The sequence below is a fragment of the Triticum aestivum genome, chromosome 6B, assembly GCF_018294505.1.
Source record: "Triticum aestivum cultivar Chinese Spring chromosome 6B, IWGSC CS RefSeq v2.1, whole genome shotgun sequence".
Taxonomy (NCBI): Eukaryota; Viridiplantae; Streptophyta; class Magnoliopsida; order Poales; family Poaceae; genus Triticum; species Triticum aestivum.
In genome coordinates, this window is record NC_057810.1 from 412,208,157 (window position 1) to 412,219,114 (window position 10,958).

A 10,958-nucleotide genomic window follows, 5' to 3' on the forward strand; every position below is an offset into this window, starting at 1 on the left:
TTTCTGCCCTGGTTTGGAACTCGCACTAGCTGCCTCCCCCTCGCGAGCCTCTCGCGGGCGGGGCTGGATGAAGCACACATGCACTGCATGCATGCTGTACCGCGTACGGCACTCGCTCTCGCGAGGCCCTCATGACCTGGACAACAGGCCCCTCTAGGGACCCTTGGGGGCTGACGGCCTCGCGAGTCTATTCAAGATTTGTCCTGGCTAAAGGTAAACCACAACAAGCTCACTGCAGCGCTCGTAGAGCCATGTAGGCGCATGTTCAGCATCATTCCTAAAAGCACACGGACAACAGTCTTTTTACATGAGGGGCTTCCCCTCCCAAAATGATCTTACAACCTTTGGGGCCGCGCCCGAGCTTTTGTGTGCAAGATAAACAACAGAGAAACACGGGTCAGTCAGACATGTCGCTCACTGCACCCTCCTGGTCACCTCCGGAGGCATCGCTGGCACCGCTATTACTGTCGCTGGCATCACCATCGCCAACATTAGCGCCACCATCGCCACCATTGACCACGTCGCCACCATACGCCATGACTATCACCCCGTTGTTGTCAGAAGAAAAGGCCCTAACAAGCGCATCCACGTTGTCCTCCACCCACCGTGCTAGGTCGCCCCGGATGGCCTCGGGTACCAGGGCGATGACGGCGTCGAAGTCAAAGTGGGGATCGGTGTTCTGAAGATGGCTGAAGACACGGGAGAATGCATGTCCAAGCAGGGTGCGTCTCCTCTCCTCGACAAGCTGGTTAGCTCTCTCGGAGCGGTTCTCCAAGCACGTCACCACGTGAGTGAAGAAGTGGAGATGACTGGCATAGTTGGTAGCATGGGGATGTGGGGTGTTCTCCTCACAGATCTTGCCCAGGGCCGTGTTGGCTCTGTTCCTGAGTTCCTGAAGCATGGGGCTGTGCATGTGCTCCAGTGTCTGACGTTCAAGAACTTCCTCTTTGTTTTGCCGCACAATGGATTCGGCGTTGTCAACCCGCTGCTGGAGGGGAAGCAGCTCGGCACGGGTGGCGGCCAACCCAGTCTGCGCCGAGACCAGGGCGACTGCGGCGGCCTCCATGCGCCGCTCCGCTTCAGTCAGCTTGGACCTAAGAGCGGCAGTCCTTCCCACAGCCTCGGCTTCAATCAGCTCCAGCTTCTGGTCATACCTGCACACAAGATCTGCATGAGCTTCCGCCACGCGGCGGTCCACATCTTCTTGGACTCGAGCCTCGCGTGCGCCAACATCATCCTCCGCCTGGCTAATCTGGCGCTCCCTCGTCTCTAGCCGCTCAAGATCAAGATTGCGCTCGGCGGCTTCCAACGTCAGTGCTTCCTCATGCCTGCGGAGCTCCTCTTCCTTGATAGGCGTCCCTTTCAGCAACACAAGGGAGGACTGGCGCAGCTCCACTTGCTGCTCCAGGGAGGCGCTCCAAGCTTGGAGCTCCCACGCGCGTTTCTCCGTGATCCCACGATGATAATCTGCTTCTCGAGCCTCCTCTAGAGCTCTGGAGCAGGCCTCTTGCAAGGCCGCAAGGGATGCCTCAGCCTTCGTGTTATCAAGCTCGCGCTGGTGGCGCGTGAGGTTGATGGCCACCTTCAGCTTGCGTCGCTCCTCAATCAGCCATAGGACCCCAGCTTCAAGGCGCGAGTCCAGGTCCGCAAGATCTTCACCAAGCTGGCCCATCGCGTCCATCGCCTTCCGGAGGAACTCGCTCCGTTCGGGCGCGAGCTTGAGCATGCTGTCGATGTCGTCCTCTGTATCTGGCGCTGTCGGCGGGCCCCAAAGCAGTTCGCCCCCTCTCGGCAGGGGGCTGGGGGCCGGTGCCCCCACGATCGCTGGCCGGGCCCTGCGAGGGACCCGGACCGGCATAGGCTCACCCACTAAGGAGGAACCAAGGATCAACGCCAACCATTTGCTGTCCACGACCAGAGGAGGAACCCTGGGTAACCTGATTGCTCTCCAAGAAGGGTTGCGAAGCAAAGGCGGCAAGGGCACATGCTCGAGACACCCTGCGGGCAGGCTTGCTTCTACAGCTGACCCCGCTTCAGGGGCAACGTGTAGGCTCGGGATGCTCAAGGCCAGCGATGAAGGCAAGGCCGGAGGAGGTTGTTCCTTGGGAGACTCTGCAGGCTTGGCAGGAGGGATCCTGAAGAGTCACAGTCAGGAAAGGAGCGGCAACAGGGGAATTACAAGAATGAGGTACTTACTCGTCTATGACGAAGTACTTCCTATGATTCAACGGTCAGAAGGTGCAACCACAGCAACTCGAAGACTCCTTCCTCTTGCGGAGTGCGACGAAGTCCACGCAGAACCGACCCAGGCACTCGACGTGAGGACCAGCGCATGGCGCGGACGAAGAAGTACCCAAGCGGCCAACCTCAGGGGCGCCAAGTGGGAGGAACGATCAGGCACCACCTCCCGATGGCCTACCGAGGCCTCGGTAACCCCAGCCTCGAGAGCCGCGAGTTGCGTCCCCCCATCGACGACTGCCTCAGGGCGGGCTTCACGGGCTCCGGAGGATGACGCTTTGGGAGCCCCGTGTGGCGTCAGTGCCACGACACCCGAGCCTCTAGCCTCAAGCGATGCTTGCCTCCCTGCACCCGCTCTTGGGGCAAGATCGGTGCCGGCGGCGAGGAAAGGAGCCACGGCAACAGGATTGTCGCAAGGCCCCGCAAGGCCGGTCGGACGTAACCCCCATTCATCGAAGAGAGGCATCTGTCCCGTGAACTCGGCCCTGTTCGAGCAGAGATACAGGAGGCTACCCCCATGCCGCACGTCGCCCGGCAAGGAGTCGCCAGTCAAGACCTCAAGCACCGTCCTTAGTGTTTCGGGTGCAAGATCTATCTTCTGAAGCCTCTTGCGGTCCCGGTCGCCAGTCAAGGCCCACATCAGTCGGGAATGACACCAGAGAGGATCAATGCGACATTGGAGGAACTCCTTCACCACCTGAGGCGCAGTCAGGCCGAGACCTCTCAGCCTCCTCAGTTGATACCAGACAAAGGAAAGTTGGGGGTTCACAAGTCTCTCGTGGCCCCATCCAGGATTGGGTGCAGCAGGCGACGGCAGAGGCGAGAGCAGAGGGCTGAGCACTCCGACATCCACATACAGCCACCGCGTCCGGAACCCGCTCGTGGACGACAGGAGGTCAAAATCAATCCCCAAGGCGGCCATCTCTACCACGGCCTGGAAGCTCACACACCCCGAGCACTGCGAGGGGTCGGTCAGGTGCAGCGAGAAGAAGTGGCGCAATAGGGCAATAGAAGGAGCAATGCCCACCATGGCTTCACATGCAAAGGCAAAGACGGCAAGAAGGGTAACGGATTGGGGATCAAGATGCATCATATGGATCTGATAATGGGAAAGCACCGCATTGAAGAAGAAGGAGAAAGGGGGAACCAGGCCAGCCCACAGGGCGTCGACGAAGAATCGCACCTCAGTGACTGTCCTGTCAATGGAGGCGTGGGACGCAGGCCAGGCCATCATATTTCCACACTCGTTGAAGCTAGAAGCGAGCCTAGGGCAGACTTTGCCCAGGGCCTCCAAGTTGAGCACCAACGACCGACCGACGACGGGCTGAATTGCCGGGGACGAGCTGGATGAGGGTAGAGGCTTCTTCCCCTTCTCCTTGCTAGTTGGCAGGCAATGGAGGGAGCAGAGGTCAAGTCAGATTCGAAGCGGAAACAGAGACTCGAGGAGGAAAGGGGAACAGGAAGCACACGGGTAGCGAGGAGGAAATAACTGTGTAAAGTGTTGTGGCCGCCTAGCCAGGCAGATATTGGGGCAGCATGGGGAAGCGGAGACGCCCACGTCCAATCAGTTGCCACGCGTCGACCAAGGCCGCTTGCTATGAGGACCCGTGGCGCTCCGTACATGCCTTTTGGCTTTGCTGCTACGCCAAGTCTGAGCGCGCCTTGTGCCCGGGGGCTACTGTCAGCGTTCTGGGAATGGGGGTCCCCAGACTTGCCTGCCTGCGGCCTACTGCGGGGCTCCATTGGAGGCCCAGTACGGTCCACCTTCATTAACCAAACACTCAAGACCCTCCCGAGGGGCCAAGCCTCGCGGGGCGGACGGCGCAAGGCCTCCTCAGGGGCAGCGTCACGAGGCAGGCTCGCGAGGAGGCAGAGAGATCAAGACAAGGGGTACCTCGCAAGGTGCCCATGACGCAAGCCATGACGATCAAGCCCAGGTGGGCGCCAGGCGGGCGCCATCCTGTGCAGTGTCCTTGTTTCCTCTCTGGTGCAAAGGAGGCACGTGCAGGCGTGGAGTACCAAGGCATCAGGCAAAGGTTTCCATATCGGTGCAACAATACCAAGACCGGCAGAGCAGTAGGACGGAGGTCACCGTGGAGCCCAAGACGGCATCATCACCAACACCTTTGGCAGTCGAAGACCACCTTTAGTCAGGATAGCTTGTACTAGCAGTCCCCTTTCAAAATGGCCTTTGTTGGATCCCTTCCTGCTTAATATTTGGAAAGAGGACCAGGGCCTCTATAAATAGGGATAGCCCCCACAGTAGAGAAGGAACAAGTTATGTTTATCCACACCACCACAAGAACACCTCTCCTTGCGAGGCTGTTCTTCCTCTGTACTGTTCATCATCAGCCCAAGAGGCAATCCACCGCACCACACACTGGATTAGGGTATTACACCACAACGGTGGCCCGAACAAGTATAAATCTTGTGTCTCTTGTGTTGTTCATCGATCTACCTTAGGGATCGCGGCGAGGCTGAGAGCGAGATTCGGTAGGAGGAGATTTTCGTGCGCACCCCAGTGTTCGAACCTTAAGGGTTTTGCTGGAACCTGATATCCGACACCTACGTCTTGGTGCCCTAAGGCGGTCGACTGGAATATGAGTGTGTCTGTTACAGGGGGTGTGAACCCTTGCGCCAAAGGAGGGGTGGCTTATATAGGGTGCACTAGGACCCCAGCCATCCCCATTTACAGGATTCAATGTACATTAAGACATGGGGTTACTCGTAATGCCAGCTATAAATAGCTACTAATGGTCTTTAAGACTACGGAGTGAACGCCTGACCGTTGCCATCCTGGGTGACACTAGGTCTTGTACACTCCGAGTGGTTTCTTGCATGGCCGAGTGACTTCATCTTGGTCGAATGGAATTGGGGTATCCGAGTGAGATAATTGGTCGAGTGGATTGCACTCCAAGGTTACTTCAGTCGGTATCTCTTGTTACACTTTGAATGTCCTTGTTTCTATGGTAGTGACCTTGGGTATGGCGTCTAGGTCAGGCCTATGACCCTACCCTAGGTCCATGGCATCGCCATTAGCCCCCAAAAGGACTGAGGTCTGAATGAAAAGAGAGTTGAAGTTGATCCCGACCTGATTTTTATGCTTTGCAGGCATTCTTCCTGAGTTTGGGAATCATGCTAAAACTTCCACTTTATTTCAATCGCCTTGATCGATTCAGAGGTCTTTGAGTGTTGATATGGTACGAAATCTTCGGTGCGATTGGTTACTCTGCGGTTCGTGGATCTCACAGGATTCGAAACTTTGGGGAATCGCGTGGGACAAAGCGCGCCGTAGTAAACGGGATGGATAGACAGGGGCGCCTTGATTCTCACGCCACCTTTTTCACCATGTATTAGGCGTGCGACTGTTGCAGGATTTGACAGGATTGCTCGGGCCCACGACTCAGCCACTCGGAAGCAGGCCCATAAAAGGCATCGACGCCGATGCGTTTGCATAGTGTGCCTTATTCCCCTTCTACTTCCTCTGCTTCCCCACTATGTCCTCCTCCACTCTTGACGCTGCCGCCCCACCTGCGCGCACTCCGCCGCAATGGTTAAGGACAAGATGAAGACCCTGGAGCGTGCGAAGAAGGCGACGATGATGGCGAAGGGCAAGAAGATGAGCCGGGGGTCATCCTCGAGGTCTGGATTGCCGCCTGGTTGGATCCGGGTGGACTAGATTCGGTCCACCATCCGGAAAGAAGATTTGGAGGATCTGGCCGCCGCGGGCTTGATTGCCGACGGGTCTTGGAGGTTGTCGGGGAACGAGATCGAGCCCCGGCTGCAGGAGGGTGACTGTGTCCTCCTCGCAACACCTCTTGACCGTAGTTTGACTCTACCTCCGCATCCTTTTTTCTTGGGTTTCCTGAACTTTTTTGGTGCACAACTTCACCATTTCTCTCCCAAACACTATCACATATCTCAGTGCATATGTTTCTCTATGTGAAAACTTCTTGGGTTGTCGACCACATTGGGGTCTATTCAAACACATCTTTACCTGCGGTTCTCAATCTGTGAAGAAGGCGAATCTGACTGACATAAGGACGCACGTGATCCAAATGTGTGGGGGTTTAGGGATTCAGATGAGGGTCAGGAGTACTTTTCCTCCGATGACTCTTCCCGAGTCGGTTAGGGGATGGCAGTCGACCTAGTTCTACTACCAAGATGTTCCGACCCTTGGACAGTCGACTGGTCTTCGCCCCTTCACCATGGATCGAGTCCGCCAACCCTCTTCATTGACCATGACTTCAGCAAAGAATGTAGAGGTATCCATGCTAGTCGAGCGGGTAGTTCAATTGGTCCGTGACGGTGTGACTGGCATGGATTTGTTGGAGGTGTTTCTCAGTCGACGCATCCAGCCCCTCCAAGCTCGCGATCATCTGATGTGGATGTACTGGTGCACCAATGACACCACTCGGCTCCACCAAGAGGAGGTCACCGATGAGACAGTGGCAAAGTGGCTACAGAGCATCCCTGGAGACAAAGATAACCTCTGGGGGTCTAGAAGAGTTGTACCATTCGACGCCAAAAATGAGACGGACCAGGTATTAGTTTTGTTACCGAGTGTCTTTTCATTCTGATTTGCAACCATCCTTGAATCTGATTGATGCTTGTTTAACTTCTTGCCTTGCGGGAGCAAGTCTAGGAGGAAGCGGAGAGCGCTGATGAGAGTGTCGAGTGGCAATCTCCCGACGACAACGAGGAGGGCGGTGATGACTCGGACGATAGTGAAGAAGTTGACTCACCACCTTGCTCAGAACGCCAATCCAAACAGTCTCAAGACCCTGCAGGTGGGCGCAGCAAGGCAGCTCCTCCCAGCACACAAGTGCAAAAAAAAACCTCGAACTTCGTCTCCGGACCCATCTGAAAAGGTCGCCAAGCAGCCCAAGGTCGCCACCTCAAAGCCTCGGAAGACCTTCCCTAAGATCAAGATGGACGTTCCCGTCACTTCTGCGTAAGTGTTTTCTTTTTCTCTATGTTACCATCGACTCATTCCCCTACTTGACCGAGTGGGTTCTTAATCTTTCAATGCTACGACTTCTGGGACCTCCATGGACATTGACAAGGATCAAAATGATGAGGAAACTGAAGATGCGTCCACTTCCAAAGTGGGTATAATTCTACAATCTTGTGCTTATTTTATCGGTTGAACTGTTGGTCGACTGAACTCTTATGGTCGAATCTTGTGTAGCACCACAAGATGTCATTGAACTTCCAGACGACGACGAAGAAGTGCCCTAGAAGATCACAGGAACAAAGGGCAGGACTTCGAGCAAGAGAGCGCTTTCCATCAAAGGTAGCCCAGTCGACATTAGTGCCGGAAACAGTGATCCAACAATACGGAGATCCAATTCGGGCTTCTGTTTCTGTTGCCAATCCTGTGTCGACTAACCATCCTTCGACATCGATCGCTCAAGTCCTTGCTTCGTCCGTGCAACTCCATGCCTCAGATCCTCTGACTGCTCCGACTGTTCCACCAACTCCGCTCTTTGTCACCCATCATGTCCCAGAGGACCCGGTGAGCGCTGCTAAGGAAGCTATGTGCCAAGCAAGCTTTGTGATGGATCAAATGAAGGTGGTGCACGAGTCCAGCAAGGCTGCCTACGATGCCAACTCTGCTCTTCAGACCAATGTCAAGATGAGTTGATTTCTGACTGATCTTTCAGCTTGATCTTTGTTATGTTACGATATGGTATTTGGAAACTGTTGCTTTATTATCCGTAAGATGTCTGTGGATGAGCGTTTTGAAACCTTTTATGTGCATCTATCATGAGTCTGTACTTTATATCCATTCACCCACTTGGTGCTTTAACTTTTGCTAAATAGTTCTTCCACTTGAGTTGGTCAGGTCGTGTCGAGTGTATCTTTGAATCAGTGGGGGCACACAGAGTGCACCCACTGGGTGTAGTCCCCGAGACCGCCGTCGAATGTTTGATTCGGCGGGGGTCTTTATCAAATGTCTCTTTACATTTCCTCCACTCGGTCAGGATAGATCCTGCCGAGTGGGATCCAGACCAGTGGGGGCACGTTGAGTGCACCCACTCAGTGTAGTCCCCGAGACCGCGGTTAATTGCGGGCAGTCGGCAGGGGTCTGACAATTTTTTTTACTCGTGCTGGGCAGACCATGCCGAGTGGGAAATCGGACCAGTGGGGGCACACCAAGTGCACCCACTGGGTGTAGTACTCGAGACTACTGTCGAATGTTTGATTCGGCAGTAGTCTTAAAACACTTTCTGCTATGGTTTTGCTGTGATTGACATTTGTTTCTGTCGACTGACGTGTCTTATTTGTTGACTGCAGAAATCTTGTGACCTCGGGGCCCAGTTTACTGAATTGGAGAAGAAACAGATCAGTCTCAACTTCGATCTAGAGTTGGCCAAGAAGAATCTTCAGAAGGCCAAAGATGATGCAGCTGCTATAGGAGGTAATAACTCGTCAACTGTCCACCTTATAATTTTTCCCTTTTAGCCTTTTGAACCGAGTGACTCCAAGCTTGTCTAAAGAATGTTATTTCTTTAGTCAAAATGAAGTAGGCTCTGGAGCAGAAGGACCTCGACCTTGCCGCAGCGCAGATGGAGGCACGAGAGAAAAGTGAACTTGCCGACAAGAAGCTGGCTGCAGTCAGCAAGTTGGAAGAGGAAAATGCCTAGTTGAAGACTGCCATTAGCAAGGCCAATAAAGAAGTCGTGCAGCTGAAGAAGGACAAGGAGGCCCTGTCTGACAAGGTTGGAGATCTCACTCGAAAGAGGGGTGAACCGGAGGCTTATGTGGGAGGACTTGCCAAGAAGATGTTCCTGACGCTTGAAGGTACTTTCCCTAGTCTGACTGATTTGCAACTATCGACTCATCATATAACTGCCAACTCACTATTTTTCCGGGTGTGCAGAATTCTATCAAGACTTCGAGGAAGAGACAGGGTGGATCGAGACGGATCTGGACCCCATAAACTCCCCCGAGAAGGATGAAGCTGCGATGAACGTGCTGCGATTGGAGCCTCGCCTTGCCAGGGCTATGGATTATCTTGCTCGTCTAAAAGTAGAGGTGTCACGGATTGACACAGAGCTCTGGCCCTGAGTGTCATTCTAGAATGATCCCGAGTCCCTGATGGCTCGACTCAAAGAAATCCCTGTTCGAGTGCAAGACTGGAAGAAGTCGTCTGCTCATTGTGGCGCTGATGTGGCTCTGTCCCTAGTCCGAGTCCATTATAAGGAGGTCAAAGAAGAGAAGCTAGCGGCTCTCAAGGTCGCCAACACCAAGAAGCTCCAATTATAGTCCTTCATGGGGACCTTCATCGCTGCTGCCACTCGTATTGCAGACGGTATCGACCTTGACAGCTTCATTGAGCCACCAAGCCCTACTCCTGCCGAGTGAAAAAACTTAATGTATGACCTTTATTTGCCTCGGAATGCTGAGTGATTTTGTAAACGTTGAACTCTTTCCGGCTTGACGCCTGAGTACTTCTATTCGTGGTTCTGAACTTTGCTAGATTTATCTGAACTTGGTTTTTCCTTGAATATGGTTGCTTTGTCTTCACCACTTTTAGATCTTTTAACTCCGAGTGGAGCTTGATTTCTCACTCGAAATAGATGTTGTACTTGTGACGCATCTCTGATGAGAGGGCCGCGGACACTAGCACTAGGTGTCGTACACGATTTGCACCTCGTCTTTCTTGCAGATTAGGATGGAGCGGACGTTGTACTTCTGATGCAGCTCTGACGAGAAGCCATGGATACGAGAACTAGGTGCCGTACTCGATTTTCCCCTCGTCGTCCTTGTGGATCAGGGTGGAGCAGACGTTGTACTTGTGACGCAGCTCTGAGGATCTTTGTAAGTTAGGCGAATCAGATTCGCAGCTAAGCCTCCGAGTGAGAGGGTTGCTCTTCACTCCAAGTGGTTTTTTAACTTAGGCGAGTACGGGGCTGCAGCTAAGCCCCTGAGTGGGAGGATTGCCCTCCACCCGGAGTGGTTCTTTAACTTAGGCGAGTACGGGGTCGCGGCTAAGCCCCCAAGTGGGAGGATTGCTCTCCACTTGGAGTAGTAACTTAGGCGAGTATGGGGTCGCAGCTAAGCCCCCGAGTGGGAGGATTGCTGTAACGCCCCGGATTCGATGCGCCAGGTGTCTGCCAGTTATTCGCTGTCGTTTCCATGTCATTTGCTTGCGTGTTGCATTTTATCATGTCATCATGTGCATTTCATTTTGCATACGTGTTTGTCTCATGCATCTGAGCATTTTCCCCATTGTCCGTTTCGCAATCCGACGCTCCTATGTCCTCCGGTGTTCCCCTTTTGTCTCTCGTGGTGAGTGGGTGTTAAACGTTCTCGGAATGGACCGAGGCTTGTCAAGTGGCCTTGGTATAGCACCGGTAGACCGCCTGTCAAGTTTCGTGCCATTTGGAGTTCGTTTGGTACTCCAACGGTTAACCGGGTAATTGTAAACCCCCCTTTCTCTTTGTAGCCCAACACCCCTTTCAAGTGGCCCAAAACCCATCTAACTCCTCTCCGTGCTCTCGGTCGTTCGATCATGATCGTGTGGGCGAAACCGCTCCTCATTTGGACTCTCCTAGCTCCCTCTACCTATAAATATGTGGCCTCCCCCGAATTTCCGGATCCCCAAACCCTAATTTTCCCCTCCGCGCCGCGCCGGACGTGTCCGCCCGCGCCGGACACGTCCGCCCCGGCCGCCGCAGCCACTCCCGCGCTGACACATGGCACCCCGGCCT